The sequence below is a fragment of the Ranitomeya imitator genome, chromosome 1 (assembly GCF_032444005.1).
Source record: "Ranitomeya imitator isolate aRanImi1 chromosome 1, aRanImi1.pri, whole genome shotgun sequence".
Lineage (NCBI taxonomy): Eukaryota > Metazoa > Chordata > Amphibia > Anura > Dendrobatidae > Ranitomeya > Ranitomeya imitator.
Window position 1 is genome coordinate 1,103,945,731 of NC_091282.1, and position 17,413 is coordinate 1,103,963,143.

Genomic DNA, 17,413 nt, shown 5'->3' on the forward strand with positions numbered 1-17,413 from the left:
CAGATTAACCCAGTGCGCCGTGATGGACACGTAACGTCCCCGGCCATGCCTACTGGTCCATGCATCTGTTGTCAGGTGCACCTTTCCACTGACTGATTGCCTCAAGGCATGGACAATGCTGTCTTTGACATGCTGGTGGAGGGCTGGGATGGCTTTTCTCGCAAAGAAATGTCGACTGGGTAGGTCATAGCGTGGTACTGCGTGGGCCATCAAGTCTTTGAAAGCTTCGCTTTCAACCAAACGGTAGGGCATCATCTGTAATGAGATTAGTATAGCAATGTGGGCATTCAAATCCTGTGTACGCGGATGAGAGGATGAGTACTTTCTTTTCCTAACGAGAGTCTCTTGTAGGGTGAGCTGGACTGGAGAGCTGCATATGGCGGAACTAGCGGTGGTGGTGGTGGTGGACATGGCGGATTGAGAGAGAGTTTGTTATGGTATTCTTGTTGTTGCCCAACATAGAGTCTTTCCTACCAATAACCTTGTGATTCCCTGACTGCTTTGGCCTTACGACGATACCTCCACAAGCCGGTGGGCTTACAGTGAGGGAAGCAATGTAGCATTGCTGACTACCTTCACTCCGAGCAGGTGAACCAACGGTACGGGACGTTTCGTAGTTAGTCCAGGCTTGCAAGTGCATGGTGGTTAAATGTCACGTTGTATTTACATTTTGAAGATTATTCTCTCTGCTAAAGGTCTTGGAGCATTTCTTACAGATAACTTTTGACTGATCATTCTGATCTTGGTGAAAAAATTGCTACGCTACACTCTTCCTACTATCGAAAACCTTTTCAGGCATTGTGCGCTGTGCTACTTTCACCGAATGACCACGCTCTCCTAACACTGTTTTTGTTTTTCGCAAACATTTTTGGCCTGATACAGGCCTGCCAGATGACAGCTGTTGCAATGTAGATGGCTGATGCGGATCATCCTCCTCCACTTCTGAGCTAGTGCCAATCTGGGTCAACAACTGGGTCATCTATCACCTCCTCAATGTCATGTGCACCTTCCTCAGTATCACCGTGTAAGGTGCTATAGCGTTTGGGACAGGGCACCATAGTCTCATCAGGGTCACATTCTGGCTCAGTAAACTGCGAGGGCAATGTAGTGATCACAGTCAATGGAACAGCATCACAATCTAGCTGTGGCTGTGCATCAGTGCACTTCATGTCCTATGCTTCTTGTAATTGGCAGTGTACAATTTCCCTTTCAAACCCAGGCATGGTATGTGTAAATAGCTTCATGGAGTAACCTGTAGTGTTGCCTGCTGCATCCTTCACTTTTGGTTTGGGAGAAGGACACAAGGAAACGTCTTTTTCCTGACCGGGAGCATCCACTGATGACTGACTGCTCTTACATTTAGAACTTTGGGAAGAGGAGGCGAAAGAGCTAGAGGGTGAGTCAGCAAGGAAAGACAACACTTTTTCCTGCTTCTCCAGCTTTAAAAGCTGTTTTCCTACTCCCAGGTAAGGGAGCCTTCGAGGCCTTGTGTAGCCAGACGATGACGCAGGCTGAACACCTCCAGCCTTAGGTGCTACTGTGCTTTTGCCACTACCATGAGATGCAACACCACCAGCACCATCAGTACCAGCTGGCAACCCCCGCCCACGGCCTCTTCCACCAGACTTCCTCATTTTTGGGGGGGAGACACTGAACCACAACTCATATTACACCGTCGTAATATGAGGGGCCCTGTGCCAGTACCGCCGCCCACGAGAGAGTGTTCCCCCCCCAGATTGAACTGTGCTCTACCACTTGCAATCCTACCTCTCCTAGCTCCACCACTGTGTAGTCTGTGCGGGTAAAACCTGAAATGGCACTGCCAATACGAATTGTTTGAAATGATAGATGATAGTTAAAATATACAGGGGCCCTGAACTCCATTTAATACTTTGCGCCTACTACCACTGTCTTTATTATTTGGGCGTAATAACGGTGTCTGCCGCTGCATCTTTTTTTTCTTTCACTGAACAAAGCAGAACTTCAACTGTTGTCCCGTTTCAAATATTAAACTGCATTTGCCCTACTTGTTGGGTTGGGGCCTACTAACAGTGTCTGCCGCTCCTTGGTGTTCTCCTGGTTTATTTTTCTTGCGCTTCAATCTTCAGGCTTTCGTTTAAATATTTTTTATATTAAACTGCATTTGGCTTACTTGTTGGGTTGGACCTAATACCATTGTCTGCTGCCGCCTCTTGTTTTCCTCTACTAAACAAAGCTGAGCGTGAAGCTTCAGGCTTTCGGCCTGTAACAACAATATGAAAGTACATTTGGCCTAGTTCTTGGTTTGGGCCTAGTAACATTGTCTGCTGCTGCCTCTTGTTTTCCTCTACTACACAAAGCTGAGCTTCAATCTTCAGGCTTTCGGCCTATATTTAGAATATGAAACTGCATTTGGCCTACTTGTTTGGTTGGGCCTATTAACGGTGTCTGCCGCTGATTGTTGTTCTCCTCCACTGAACAAACCAATGCCGCCTGTTTACTCCTGTTACCAATTTTTAACAGCTTTTAGCCTACTTTTTTTATTTTGGGCCTATATCTGTGTTTTCTCCTCATTCCTGCCCATTGCCCAGCCACTGCTAGATGAGTCTGCTGGTACGTTGAAACAGACCACTACATTCCCCTTGCACTCTACACAGCCTGTATCTGACCCTGCTGAAACTCAGGTTCCCCTTCCCGCATACTATACCACCTTACATGGGGACAAAGAGGAAGGTGCAGATGAAAGTGCAGGTTCCTTCAACAGGTGGGGGGGCATACTCATTGGCGACGTCACTGGCACAGGGCCCCTCATAGTACGCAAAAGTGTCTCTGCCGGTGGGAGGCGCCCCCGCCGTCAATCACAACGCCGTACTTTGAGGGGCCCTGTGCCAGTGGCAATGCGAACGAGTGTGCCCCCCAGGATCACAGCACTTGCAAAGTTGAAATACTTACCTCTCCCTGCTCCACCGCCGTGACGTATTCCACATTTCCTGGGCCCAAGAAAAAATTGAGCCAGCCCTCCCCCCCCACAACTTTAACCAAATGACCCCCAATTTTAAATACCTAACTATTATTATAAGGTTAATTAAGATTGACAAGCTTAAGTAACAAGAATTGATGTTTTTGACATTAAAATGGGCTCTGTAGGTGTTTTTCTGTCCTCCACTCACTGTCGACTTTTATTCCCCATTGACTTGCATTGGGTTTCGTGTTTCAGTCGGCCCCCCGACTTTTCGCAATAATCGGCCGATTTCACCCGACCCGACTTTTGACAAAGTCGGGTTTCGCGAAACCCGACTCGATCCTGAAAAAGTAAAAGTCGCTCAACCCTAGTTAACAGGCCATGCCCATTACAAGTTGAATCGGACATGGAGTGCACAGATGCACAGCCACAGCCAGATTACTATGCTGTTCCTTTGACTCAGACCAGAACATTGCCCTCGCAGTGTACTGATCCAGAATCAGACCCTGATGAGACTATGGTGCCCCGTCACGGATGCTATACCACCGGCTTACACGGTGACACAGACGAAGTTGCACACGAGATAGAAGAGGAGGTCATAGATGACCCAGTTGTTGACCCCGATTGGCAGCCATTGGGGGAACAGGGTGCAGGCAGCAGTAGCTCTGAAGCGGAGGAGGAGGAGCCGCAGCAGGCATCAACATCGCAACAGGTTCCATCTGCCAGGCCCGTGTCTGGCCAAAAACGCGTGGCAAAGCCAAAACCAGTTGTAGGACAGCGTGGCCATCCGGTTAAAGAAGCTCAGTCTGCAATGCCTGAAAAGGTATCCGATAGTAGAAAGAGTGCAGTCTGGCATTTTTTTAAACAACATCCAAATGATCAGCGCAAAGTCATCTGTCAAAAATATTCAACTACCTTAAGCAGAGGTCAGAATCTTAAAAGTCTAAATACAAGTTGCATGCGTAGACATTTAACCACCATGCATTTGCAAGCCTGGACTAACTACCAAACATCCCTTAAGGTTGCAGCACCCTCGGCCAATGAAGCTAGTCAGCAACGCTACATCCCTTCCCTCACTGTAAGCCCACCATTTCCCGCACCACCTGCAGTAAATGTGCAGGTTTCGTCGCCAGGCCAAAGCAGTCAGGGAATCACCAGGTTCGTGGTAGGAAACACTGCATGTAGGGCACCAGCAAGAATACCATCTCCAACCCTCTCTCAGTCTGCCATGTCCACCGGCACCCCCGCTAGTTCCACGATCTGCAGCTCTCCAGTCCAGCTCACCCTACATGAGACTCTCGTTAGGAAAAGGAAGTACTCATCCTCACATCCGCATACACAGGGTTTGAACGCCCACATTGCTAGACTAATCTCGTTAGAGATGATGCCCTACCGGTTAGTTGAAAGCAAAGCTTTCAAAGCCCTGATGGACTACGCTGTACCACGCTACGAGCTACCCAGTCGACACTTCTTTTCGAGAAAAGCCATCCCAGCCCTCCACCAGCATGTAGAAGACCGCATCGTCCATGCACTCAGGCAATCTGTGAGTACAAAGGTGCACCTGACAACAGATGCATGGACCAGTAGGCATGGCCAGGGACGTTACGTGTCCATCACGGCACACTGGGTTAATGTGGTGGATGCAGGGTCCACAGGGGACAGCAATATTGGGACAGTTCTGCATAGCCCATGGTCTAGGAAACAGTTGGCTGTAGGCGTTCGCCCCCCTCCTCCTCCTCCTCCAGAAGCGAGAGCTCGTCCACAGACCGCAGTCGCACGAGCACTCCATCCGCAGCTGCCACTGTTGCACACGAGGTGTCCCATTATGGGACAGCTAGTGGCAAGCGTTAGCAGGCTGTATTGGCAATGAAGTGTTTGGGGGACAACAGACACACCGCGGAAGTTCTGTCCGAGTTCTTGCAGCAAGAAACTCAGTCATGGCTGGGCAGTGTACATCTTGAGGCAGGCAAGGTAGTGAGTGATAACGGAAGGAATTTTATGGCTGCCATAGCCCTTTCACAACTGAAACACATTCCTTGCCTGGCTCACACCTTAAACCTGGTGGTGCAGTGCTTCTTGAAAAGTTATCCGGGGTTACCCGACCTGCTTCTCAAAGTGCGCAGACTTTGCTCGCATATCCGCCGTTCGCCCGTACACTCCAGCCGTATGCAGAACCATCAGCGGTTTTTGAACCTTCCCCAGCATCGCCTAATCATCGACATTGCAACAAGGTGGAACTCCACACTGCACATGCTTCAGAGACTGTGCGAACAGAGGCGTGCTGTTATGTATTTGTGGGAGGATACACATACACGGGCAGGCAGTTGGATGGCAGACATGGAGTTGTCAGGTGTGCAGTGGTCGAAGGTACAAGACCTGTGTCAAGTCCTTCAGTGTTTTGAGGAATGCACACGGCTGGTTAGTGCAGACAACGCCATAATAAGCATGAGCATCCCCCTAATGCGTCTGCTGATGCAAAGTTTGACGCACATAAAGGAGCAGGCATCTGCAGCCGAGGAAGAGGGAAGCCTTGATGACAGTCAGCCATTGTCTGGTCAGGTAAATAATCAGAACAGAGCCACATATAAGTCTGAAGCCAGACAGAAGTACTCCCATACAATATATATATATATCATCTGACAAAGGAGTCACAGAACTGCCATGTAAGGTATAAAAGATAATAATATTTATTGAACAGTATACCTAAAAAAGATATGGATAAAATCCAAAACTATCAGTCATGGTGAGGTAACTATGTGAATGGTGGATACAGGTAACAAAATACCACACAACACACCTGAAATTAACGACTGGAGATCACAAGTACACAAAAACAGAGTACATAGTAAGTATTTCCACATTTTAAGTCCCACTGGGGACTCCCTATCAAAAGCACATTAATGATCATGTAAAGGACTGGATCTCACCCATTATAGTCGCGGTATGTGTGAGGCAGCGCCAGCCCCTACGCGCGTTTCTTCCCCGAAGAAGCCTACGCGAAACGCGCGTAGAGGCTGGCGCTGCCTCACACATACCGCGACTATAATGGGTGAGATCCAGTCCTTTACATGATCATTAACGTGCTTTTGATAGGGAGTCCCCAGTGGGACTTATAATGTGGAAATACTTACTATGTACTCTGTTTTTGTGAACTTGTGATCTCCAGTCGTTAATTTCAGGTGTGTTGTGTGGTATTTTGTTACCTGTATCCACCATTCACATAGTTACCTCACCATGACTGATAGTTTTGGATTTTATCCATATCTTTTATTGTTATACTGTTCAATATGTACTATTATGTTTTATACCTTACATGGCAGTTCCGTGACTCCTTTGTCAGATGACATATATATATTGTCTGGTCAGGGCAGTCTACAGGACGAGGTAGCGGGCGAAGAGGAGGAGGACGAGGAGGATGATGGGATGAGTATTTTTTGAATGAGGAAGCTTCTCCGGGGCCAATAGAAACTGGTGGCGTTGCAAGGCCGGGTTCAGGTTTTTTAAGGGAGACAAGTGAAGTAGATTTGCCTGAAACTGCCCCTCAACCCAGCACAACCACAGATTTGACAACTGGAACTTTGGCCCACATGGCGGATTATGCCTTACGTATCCTCAAAAGGGACCCACGCATTATTGAAATGATGACCGATGACGATTACTGGTTGGCCTGCCTCCTTGATCCTCGCTATAAAGGCAAATTGCAAAATATCATGCCACATGAGAACCTCGAACAAATATTAGCAACCAAACAAGCAACTCTGGTAGACCGTTTGATTCAGGCATTCCCAGCACACAGCGCCGGTGATGGATCTCACACGAGCTGCAGGGGGCAACAGGGCAGAGGTGTTAGAGGTGCACAAATCAGAAGTGGCGTTGGACAGAGGGGTTTTCTGACCAGGTTGTGGAGTGATTTCGCAATGACCGCAGACAGGACAGGTACTGCAGCATCAATTCAAAGTGACAGGAGACAACATTTGTCTAGTATGGTTACTAACTATTTTTCATCCCTTATCGATGTTCTCCCTCAACCATCATTCCCATTTGATTACTGGGCATCCAAAATAGACACCTGGCCTGAATTGGCAGAATATGCATTGCAGGAGCTTGCTTGCCCAGCAGCTAGTGTGCTATCAGAAAGTGTATTCAGTGCTGCTGGTTCAATATTGACCGAAAAAAGGACTCGTCTGGCTACCCAAAATGTTGATGATCTAACCTTCATTAAAATGAACCACTCATGGATTTCTAATTATTTTGCCCCACCTTTATTGGCTGACACCTAGCTTTCCTATAAAAAGGTCTTGCTTGTGGACTGGTCTTACTGACTGTTCCAATCTCTTAATTTGCAGCAGCTATTTGTCCAGCATACGACATGTTTACATCTCCCTAAATGGGCTAACTCCCCCCACGGGGCCGTGGTCTCGCCACTTGGAGCAAGCACCCGTGAGAGTGCCGTTTGTCTGAAGAGGTGGGTGTGCCCACTTTTGGTCGACGGCACTGCCACTAGGTCCCTCATAGTACAATAAAGTGTCTCTGGCGGTGATGGCGCGCACCCAACGTCAGACACACCGTTGTAACATGAGGGGCCCTGGGCCTGTACCACCAGCCGCAAGAGAGTTCCCCCCCAGCTCAAACAGTGCTCTACCACTTGCAAAATTATCTCTCACAGCTCCACCAATGTTTAGTCTATGCGCTGACATCCTTCAATGCCTGGCACTGACAATACAAATTTGTTGACATGTATGATGCTAGTTAAAATAGTCAGCGTCAGTGTCCTATATTGACACCAGTAAATACTTAGCGCCAAATTACTATGACTGAAACTCAGCAGAGGAGCCCACCCCTGTACCTAAGTATGCCACCCTTTTTTGGGGGGGCTTTGTTGTTTTGCGAGACATTAACATCTATTTTTTTTTGGGGAGTACTAACTGTGTCAGACACTCCTTCCAATCGTCCTCCGCTGACCACACCAATGCTGTCTGTGTACCCCTGCAAGATAATTCAAACTGCTTTGAGCCTATTTTTTTAAAATTTTAGGCCTACTAAGTGTGTCTGCGGTCCCTCCTTCCAATTGTCCTCCACTGAGCACACCAATGCAGACAAGTGTACCCATGTAACCTTTTTTAAACCTGCGTCGAGCCAACTTTGTGGTGTAAGGCCTACTAACAGTGTCTGGCAGCGCCACTCAATACAACTGTCCTCTTTAAAAAAATTACCTGCAATTATCAGGTTTTCAGCCTATCGGAATTTTACAACTGCAGTGGGGCTACTAGTTTGGTTGGGGTCGACTAACAGTGTCTGCCGCTCCAAGGTGTTCTCCTGGTTGCCTTTCCTGAGCTTCTATCTTGAGACTCTTGTTAAATAATTGCTAAATGGAACAACTGCATTTGGCCTACTAGTTGGGTTGGGGCCTACTAATGGTGTATGCCGCTCCTTGCTGTTCTCCTGGTTTCCTGTCCTGAACTTCCATTTTCAGGCTCTCGTTAAGTAGTTGTTAATATTACACTGCATTTGGCCTACTAGTTGGGTTGGGGCCTACTAACGGTGTATGCCGCTCTGTGCTGTTCTCCTGGTTTCCTGTCCTGAACTTCCATTTTCAGGCTCTCGTTAAGTAGTTGTTATTAGTTAATATTATACAGAATTTGGCCTACTAGTGTGGTTGGGGCATACTAAAGGTGTATGCCGCTCCGTGCTGCTCTCCTGGTTTCCTGTCCTGAAATTCCATTTTCAGGCTCTCGTTAAGTAGTTGTTGAAACAACACTGCATTAGGCCTACAAGTTGGGTCTTGGTTGTAGAGACGGAGTCTGCCGCTCCAAGATGTTCTCCGGGTTGCCTCTCCCTAGCTTCTATCTTCAAGCTCTCGTTAAGTAGTTGTTGAAACAACACTGCATTAGGCCTACAAGTTGGGTCTGGGTTGTAGAGACGGTGTCTGCCGCTCCAAGGTGTTCTCCAGGTTGCCTCTCCCTAGCTTCTATCTTGAAGCTTTTGTTAAGTAGTTGTTGAAACAACACTGCATTAGGCCTACAAGTTGGGTCTGGGTTCTACAAACGGTGACTTCCACTCCAAGGTGTTCTCCAGGTTGCCACATAATCGAAGCTGCATAGAGCCTATTTTGTTATTTTAGGCCTACTAAGTCTGTTTGTGGTCCCTCCTTCCAATATTCCTCCACTGACCACACCAATGCTGCGTGTGTACCCGTGGAACCTATTTAAAAGTGCATAGAGCCTATTTTGTTATTTTAGGCCTATTAAGTCTGTCTGCGGTCCCTCCTTCCAATAGTCCTCGACTGACCACACCAATGCTGCCTGTGTACCCCTGGAACCTATTTAAAAGTGCATAGAGCCTACTTTTTTTATTTTAGGCCTACTAAGTGTTTCTGCGGTCCCTCCTTCCAATTGTCCTCCACTGAGCACACCAATGCAGACCGTGTACCCATGTAACCTTTTTTAAACCTGCGTTGAGCCAAATTTGTGGTGTAAGGCCTACTAACAGTGTATGGCAGCGCTACTCAATACAGCTGTCCTCTTTAAAAAAAAATACCTGCAATTATCAGGTTTTCAGCCTATCGGAATTTTACAACTGCAGTGGGGCTACTAGTTTGGTTGGGGCCTACTAACAGTGTCTGCCACTCCAAGGTGTTCTCCTGGTTGCCTTTCCTGAGCTTCTATCTTCAGGCTCTTGTTAAATAGTTGTTAAATGGAACAACTGCATTTGGCCTACTAGTTGGGTTGGGGCCTACTAACGGTGTATGCCGCTCCGTGCTGTTCTCCTGGTTTCCTGTCCTGAACTTCCATTTTCAGGCTCTCGTTAAGTAGTTGTTAATATTACACTGAATTTGGCCTACTAGTGTGGTTGGGGCCTACTAACGGTGTATGCCGCTCCGTGCTGTTCTCCTGGTTTCCTGTCCTGAAAGTCCATTTTCAGGCTCTCGTTAAGTAGTTGTTGAAACAACACTGCATTAGGCCTACAAGTTGGGTCTTGGTTGTAGAGACGGTGTCTGCCGCTCCAAGGTGTTCTCCAGGTTGCCTCTCCCTAGCTTCTATCTTCAAGCTCTCGTTAAGTAGTTGTTGAAACAACACTGCATTAGGCCTACAAGTTGGGTCTGGGATGTAGAGATGGTGTCTGCCGCTCCAAGGTGTTTTCCAGGTTGCCTCTCCATAGCTTCTATCTTCAAGCTCTCGTTAAGTAGTTGTTGAAACAACACTGCATTAGGCCTACAAGTTGGGTCTGGGTTGTAGAGACGGTGTCTGCCGCTCCAAGGTGTTCTCCAGGTTGCCTCTCCCTAGCTTCTATCTTCAAGCTCTCGTTAAGTAGTTGTTGAAACAACACTGCATTTGGCCTACAAGTTGGGTCTGGTGTTGTGAATTCTGTTGTTGAACTCCCTCCTGTGGTCGTGAATGGTACTTCGGCGAGTTCTGTCCATGGACTCCCTCTGGTGGCTGTGAGTGAAGCTGCTGCTTCTGAGGTCCCTTACACAGGTGACGTGGTTTATCCTTTGGTTGGCTGCTCTATTTAACTCCACTCAGATCGTTACTCCAGGCCAGCTGTCAATGTTCCTGTGCTGGTTCAGTTCGCTCTTGGATCTTCTGGAGACCTGTCTCTTCCTGCAAGAAGCTAAGTCCCCGTTTGTTATTTTCTGTTCATGGTTTTCTAGTCCAGCTTGCTTTCATGATTTTGTCTTGCTAGCTGGAAGCTCTGGGATGCAGGGTGGCGCCTCCGCACTGTGAGTCGGTGCGGGGGTCTTTTTGCACACTCTGCATGGTCTTTTGTAGTTTTGTGCTGACCGCAAAGATACCTTTCCTATCCTCTGTCTATTTAGTTAGTCTGGCCTCCCTTTGCTAAACCTGTTTCATTTCTGTGTTTGTGACTTTCATCTTAACTCACAGTTAATATTTGTGGGGGGCTGCCTTTTCCTTTGGGGAAATTTCTCTGAGGCAAGGTAGGCTTTATTTTCTATCTCTAGGGCTAGCTAGTTCTTAGGCTGTGTTCGAGGCGTCTAGGCCTGTTAGGTACGCTCCACGGCTATTTCTAGTGTGTGTGATAGGATTAGGGCCTGCAGTCAGCAAAGTTCCCACTTTCCAGAGCTTGTCCTGTGAGTTTAACCATCAGGTCATTCCTGGTGCTCCTAACCACCAGGTCATAACAGTACAGCTGGCCCAAAGTATTAATGCATCTCAATAGAGGGATAAGAGAAGCTCTGAGACCATTTTTTTTTCTTTGCACTGTGTTTTGTCTTTCTTTTCCCCTAGACCTTTGGGTGGTTCAGGACACAGGTGTAGAGATGGACATTCAAGGTCTGTCCTCTTGTGTGGATCATCTCACTGCAAGGGTACAAAACATTCAAGATTTTGTGGTTCAGAATCCTATGTTAGAGCCTAGAATTCCTATTCCTGATTTATTTTCTGGGAATAGATCTAAGTTTCTGAATTTCAAACATAATTGTAAACTGTTTCTAGCTTTGAAACCCCGCTCCTCTGGTGACCCCGTTCAACAAGTAAAAATCATTGTTTCTTTCTTGCGTGGTGACCCTCAAGACTGGGCATTTTCCCTTGCGCCAGGAGATCCTGCATTTCGTGATGTTGATGCGTTTTTTCTGGCGCTTGGATTGCTTTATGATGAACCAAATTCAGTGGATCAGGCAGAGAAAATCTTGCTGGCTTTGCGTCAGGGTCAGGATGAAGCGGAGGTGTACTGTCAGAAGTTTAGAAAGTGGTCTGTGCTTACTCAGTGGAATGAGTGTGCCCTGGCGGCAATTTTCAGAAAGGGTCTTTCTGAAGCCCTTAAGGATGTCATGGTGGGATTTCCCACGCCTGCTGGTCTGAATGAGTCTATGTCCTTGGCCATTCAGATCGATCGGCGCTTGCGTGAGCCCAAAGCTGTGCACCATCTGGCGGTATTCTCTGAGCATAGGCCTGAGCCTATGCAGTGTGATAGGATTTTGACCAGAGCTGAACGGCAAGAACACAGACGTCGGAATGGGCTGTGTTTTTACTGTGGTGAATCCACTCATGCTATCTCTGATTGTCCTAAGCGCACTAAGCGGTTCGCTAGGTCTGCCACCATTGGTACTGTTCAGTCTAAATTTCTTTTGTCCGTTACTCTGATTTGCTCTCTGTCGTCCTATTCTGTTATGGCATTTGTGGATTCAGGCGCTGCCCTGAACTTGATGGACTTGGAGTTTGCCAGGCGCTGTGGTTTTCTCTTGGAGCCCTTTCAGTATCCTATTCCTTTGAGAGGAATTGATGCTACGCCTTTGGCCAAGAATAAGCCTCAGTACTGGACTCATTTGACCATGTGCATGGCTCCTGCACATCAGGAGGATATTCGCTTTTTGGTGTTGCATAATCTGCATGATGTGGTCGTTTTGAGGTTACCATGGCTACAGGTCCACAACCCAGTATTGGATTGGAAATCAATGTCTGTGTCCAGCTGGGGTTGTCAGGGGGTACATGGTGATGTTCCATTGCTGTCAATTTTGTCTTCCACTCCTTCTGAAGTCCCTGAGTTTTTGTCGGATTACCGGGATGTATTTGATGAGCCCAAATCCGGTGCCCTACCTCCTCATAGGGATTGCGATTGTGCTATTGATTTGATTCCTGGTAGTAAGTTTCCTAAGGGTCGACTGTTCAATTTATCGGTGCCAGAACACGCCGCTATGCGGAGTTATATAAAGGAGTCCTTGGAGAAGGGTCATATTCGCCCGTCGTCTTCACCATTGGGAGCAGGGTTCTTTTTTGTGGCCAAGAAGGATGGCTCTTTGAGACCTTGTATTGATTACCGCCTTCTTAATAAGATCACAGTCAAATTTCAGTATCCTTTGCCGCTGCTTACTGATTTGTTTGCTCAGATTAAGGGGGCTAGTTGGTTCACCAAGATAGATCTTCGAGGGGCGTATAATCTTGTGCGAATTAAACAGGGCGATGAATGGAAAACAGCATTTAATACGCCCCAGGGCCATTTTGAGTACCTGGTTATGCCATTCGGGCTTTCTAATGCTCCATCTGTGTTTCAGTCCTTTATGCATGACATCTTTCGAGAGTACCTGGATAGATTCATGATTGTATATTTGGATGACATTTTGGTCTTTTCGGATGATTGGGAGTCTCATGTGAAGCACGTCAGAATGGTGTTCCAGGTCCTTCGTGCGAATTCCTTGTTTGTGAAGGGGTCAAAGTGTCTCTTTGGAGTTCAGAAGGTTTCATTTTTGGGTTTCATTTTTTCCTCTTCTACTATCGAGATGGACCCTGTTAAAGTTCAGGCCATTTATGATTGGACTCAGCCGACATCTGTGAAGAGCCTGCAGAAGTTCCTGGGCTTTGCTAATTTTTACCGTCGCTTCATCGCTAATTTTTCAAGTATTGCTAAACCGTTGACTGATTTGACCAAGAAAGGTGCTGATGTGGTCAATTGGTCCTCTGCGGCTGTAGAGGCTTTTCAGGAGTTGAAGCGTCATTTTTCCTCTGCCCCTGTGTTGTGCCAGCCAGATGTTTCGCTCCCGTTTCAGGTCGAGGTTGATGCTTCTGAGATTGGAGCAGGGGCTGTTTTGTCGCAAAGAAGTTCTGATGGCTCGGTGATGAAACCATGTGCCTTCTTTTCTAGAAAATTCTCGCCTGCTGAGCGCACTTATGATGTTGGCAATCGAGAGTTGTTGGCCATGAAGTGGGCAGTCGATTAGTGGCGACATTGGCTTGAAGGAGCTAAACATCGCGTGGTGGTCTTGACGGATCACAAGAGTTTGATTTATCTCGAGTCTGCCAAATGGTTGAATCCTAGACAGGCTCGATGGTCGCTCTTTTTCTCCCGTTTAGATTTTGTGGTTTCATACCTTCCGGGATCTAAGAATGTGAAGGCTGATGCCCTGTCAAGGAGTTTTGTGCCTGACTCTCCGGGTGTTCCGGAGCCGGCGGGTATTCTTAAAGAGGGGTAATTTTGTCTGCCATCTCCCCTGATTTGCGGCGCGTGCTGCAGAAGTTTCAGGCTGATAGACCTGACCGTTGTCCAGCGGAGAGACTGTTTGTCCCTGATAGATGGACTAGTAGAGTTATCTCTGAGGTTCATTGTTCGGTGTTGGCTAGTCATCCTGGAATCTTTGGTACCAGAGATTTGGTGGCTAGATCCTTTTGGTGGCCTTCTTTGTCACGGGATGTGCGTTCTTTTGTGCAGTCCTGTGGGACTTGTGCTCGGGCTAAGCCCTGCTGTTCTCATGCCAGTTGGTTGCTTTTGCCCTTGCCGGTCCCGAAGAGGCCATGGACGCATATTTCCATGGATTTTATTTCTGATCTCCCTGTTTCTCAAAGGATGTCGGTCATTTGGGTGGTTTGTGATCGCTTCTCTAAGATGGTCCATTTGGTACCCTTGTCTAAATTGCCTTCCTCCTCTGATTTGGTGCCATTGTTTTTCCAGCATGTGGTTCGTTTGCATGGCATTCCGGAGAACATCGTCTCGGACAGAGGTTCCCAGTTTGTTTCGAGGTTTTGGTGGTCCTTTTGTGCTAAGATGGGCATTGATTTGTCTTTTTCTTCGGCTTTCTATCCTCAGACTAATGGCCAAACCGAACGAACTAATCAGACTTTGGAAACATATCTGAGATGCTTTGTTTCTGCTGATCAGGATGATTGGATGCCCTTCTTGCCTTTGGCTGAGTTTGCCCTTAATAATCGGGCCAGCTCGGCTACTTTAGTTTCTCCTTTTTTCTGTAATTCTGGTTTCCATCCTCGTTTCTCTTCAGGGCAGGTTGAGCCTTCGGACTGTCCTGGTGTGGATACGGTGGTGGACAGGTTGCAGCAGATTTGGACTCATGTGGTGGACAATTTGACATTGTCCCAGAAGAAGGCTCAACGTTTTGCTAACCGCCGGCGCTGTGTTGGTCCCCGACTTCGTGTTGGGGATTTGGTTTGGTTGTCATCTCGTCATGTTCCTATGAAGGTTTCCTCTCCTAAGTTTAAGCCTCGTTTCATTGGGCCATATAAGATTTCTGAAGTTCTTAATCCTGTGTCATTTCGTTTGGACCTTCCAGCTTCTTTTGCCATCCATAATGTGTTCCATAGGTCGTTGTTGCGGAGATACGTGGCGCCTATGGTTCCCTCCGTTGATCCTCCTGCCCCGGTGTTGGTCGAGGGGGAGTTGGAGTATGTGGTGGAGAAGATTTTGGATTCTCGTGTTTCGAGACGGAAACTCCAGTACCTGGTCAAGTGGAAGGGTTATGGTCAGGAAGATAATTCCTGGGTTTTTGCCTCTGATGTTCATGCTGCCGATCTAGTTCGTGCCTTTCATTTGGCTCATCCTGATCGGCCTGGGGGCTCTGGTGAGGGTTCGGTGACCCCTCCTCAAGGGGGGGGTACTGTTGTGAATTCTGTTGTTGAACTCCCTCCTGTGGTCGTGAATGGTACTTCGGCGAGTTCTGTCCATGGACTCCCTCTGGTGGCTGTGAGTGAAGCTGCTGCTTCTGAGGTTCCTTACACAGGTGACGTGGTTTATCCTTTGGTTGGCTGCTCTATTTAACTCCACTCAGATCGTTACTCCAGGCCAGCTGTCAATGTTCCTGTGCTGGTTCAGTTCGCTCTTGGATCTTCTGGAGACCTGTCTCTTCCTGCAAGAAGCTAAGTCCCCGTTTGTTATTTTCTGTTCATGGTTTTCTAGTCCAGCTTGCTTTCATGATTTTGTCTTGCTAGCTGGAAGCTCTGGGATGCAGGGTGGCGCCTCCGCAACGTGAGTCGGTGCGGGGGTCTTTTTGCACACTCTGCATGGTTTTTTGTAGTTTTGTGCTGACCGCAAAGATACCTTTCCTATCCTCTGTCTATTTAGTTAGTCTGGCCTCCCTTTGCTAAACCTGTTTCATTTCTGTGTTTGTGACTTTCATCTTAACTCACAGTTAATATTTGTGGGGGCTGCCTTTTCCTTTGGGGAAATTTCTCTGAGGCAAGGTAGGCTTTATTTTCTATCTCTAGGGCTAGCTAGTTCTTAGGCTGTGTCCGAGGCGTCTAGGCCTGTTAGGTACGCTCCACGGCTATTTCCAGTGTGTGTGATAGGATTAGGGCCTGCGGTCAGCAAAGTTCCCACTTCCAAGAGCTTGTCCTGTGAGTTTAACCATCAGGTCATTCCTGGTGCTCCTAACCACCAGGTCATAACAGTCTGGGTTCTACAAACGGTGTCTTCCGCTCCAAGGTGTTCTCCAGGTTGCCACATAATCGAAGCTGCATAGAGCCTATTTTGTTATTTTAGGCCTACTAAGTCTGTCTGTGGTCCCTCCTTCCAATAGTCCTCCACTGACCACACCAATGCTGCGTGTGTACCCCTGGAACCTATTTAAAAGTGATTAGAGCCTATTTTGTTATTTTAGGCCTACTAGGTCTGTCTGCGGTCCCTCCTTCCAATAGTCCTCGACTGACCACACCAATGCTGCCTGTGTACCCCTGGAACCTATTTAAAAGTGCAAAGAGCCTACTTTTTTATTTTAGGCCTACTAAGTGTTTCTGCGGTCCCTTCTTCCCATTGTCCTCCACTGAGCACACCAATGCAGACCGTGTACCCATGTAACCTTTTTTAAACCTGCGTTGAGCCAAATTTGTGGTGTAAGGCCTACTAACAGTGTCTGGCAGCGCCACTCAATACAGCTGTCCTCTTTAAAAAAAATACCTGCAATTATCAGGTTTTCAGCCTATCGGAATTTTACAACTGCAGTGGGGCTACTAGTTTGGTTGGGGCCTACCAACAGTGTCTGCCACTCCAAGGTGTTCTCCTGGTTGCCTTTCCTGAGCTTCTATCTTCAGGCTCTTGTTAAATAGTTGTTAAATGGAACAACTGCATTTGGCCTACTAGTTGGGTTGGGGCCTACTAACGGTGTATGCCGCTCCGTGCTGTTCTCCTGGTTTCCTGTCCTGAACTTCCATTTTCAGGCTCTCGTTAAGTAGTTGTTAATATTACACTGAATTTGGCCTACTAGTGTGGTTGGGGCCTACTAACAGTGTATGCTGCTCCGTGCTGTTCTCCTGGTTTCCTGTCCTGAACTTCCATTTTCAGGCTCTCGTTAAGTAGTTGTTGAAACAACACTGCATTAGGCCTACAAGTTGGGTCTTGGTTGTAGAGACGGTGTCTGCCGCTCCAAGGTGTTCTCCAGGTTGCCTCTCCCTAGCTTCTATCTTCAAGCTCTCGTTAAGTAGTTGTTGAAACAACACAGCATTAGGCCTACAAGTTGGGTCTGGGATGTAGAGATGGTGTCTGCCGCTCCAAGGTGTTTTCCAGGTTGCCTCTCCATAGCTTCTATCTTCAAGCTCTCGTTAAGTAGTTGTTGAAACAACACTGCATTAGGCCTACAAGTTGGGTCTGGGTTGTAGAGACGGTGTCTGCCGCTCCAAGGTGTTCTCCAGGTTGCCTCTCCCTAGCTTCTATCTTCAAGCTCTCGTTAAGTAGTTGTTGAAACAACACTGCATTAGGCCTACAAGTTGGGTCTGGGTCGTAGAGACGGTGTCTGCCTCT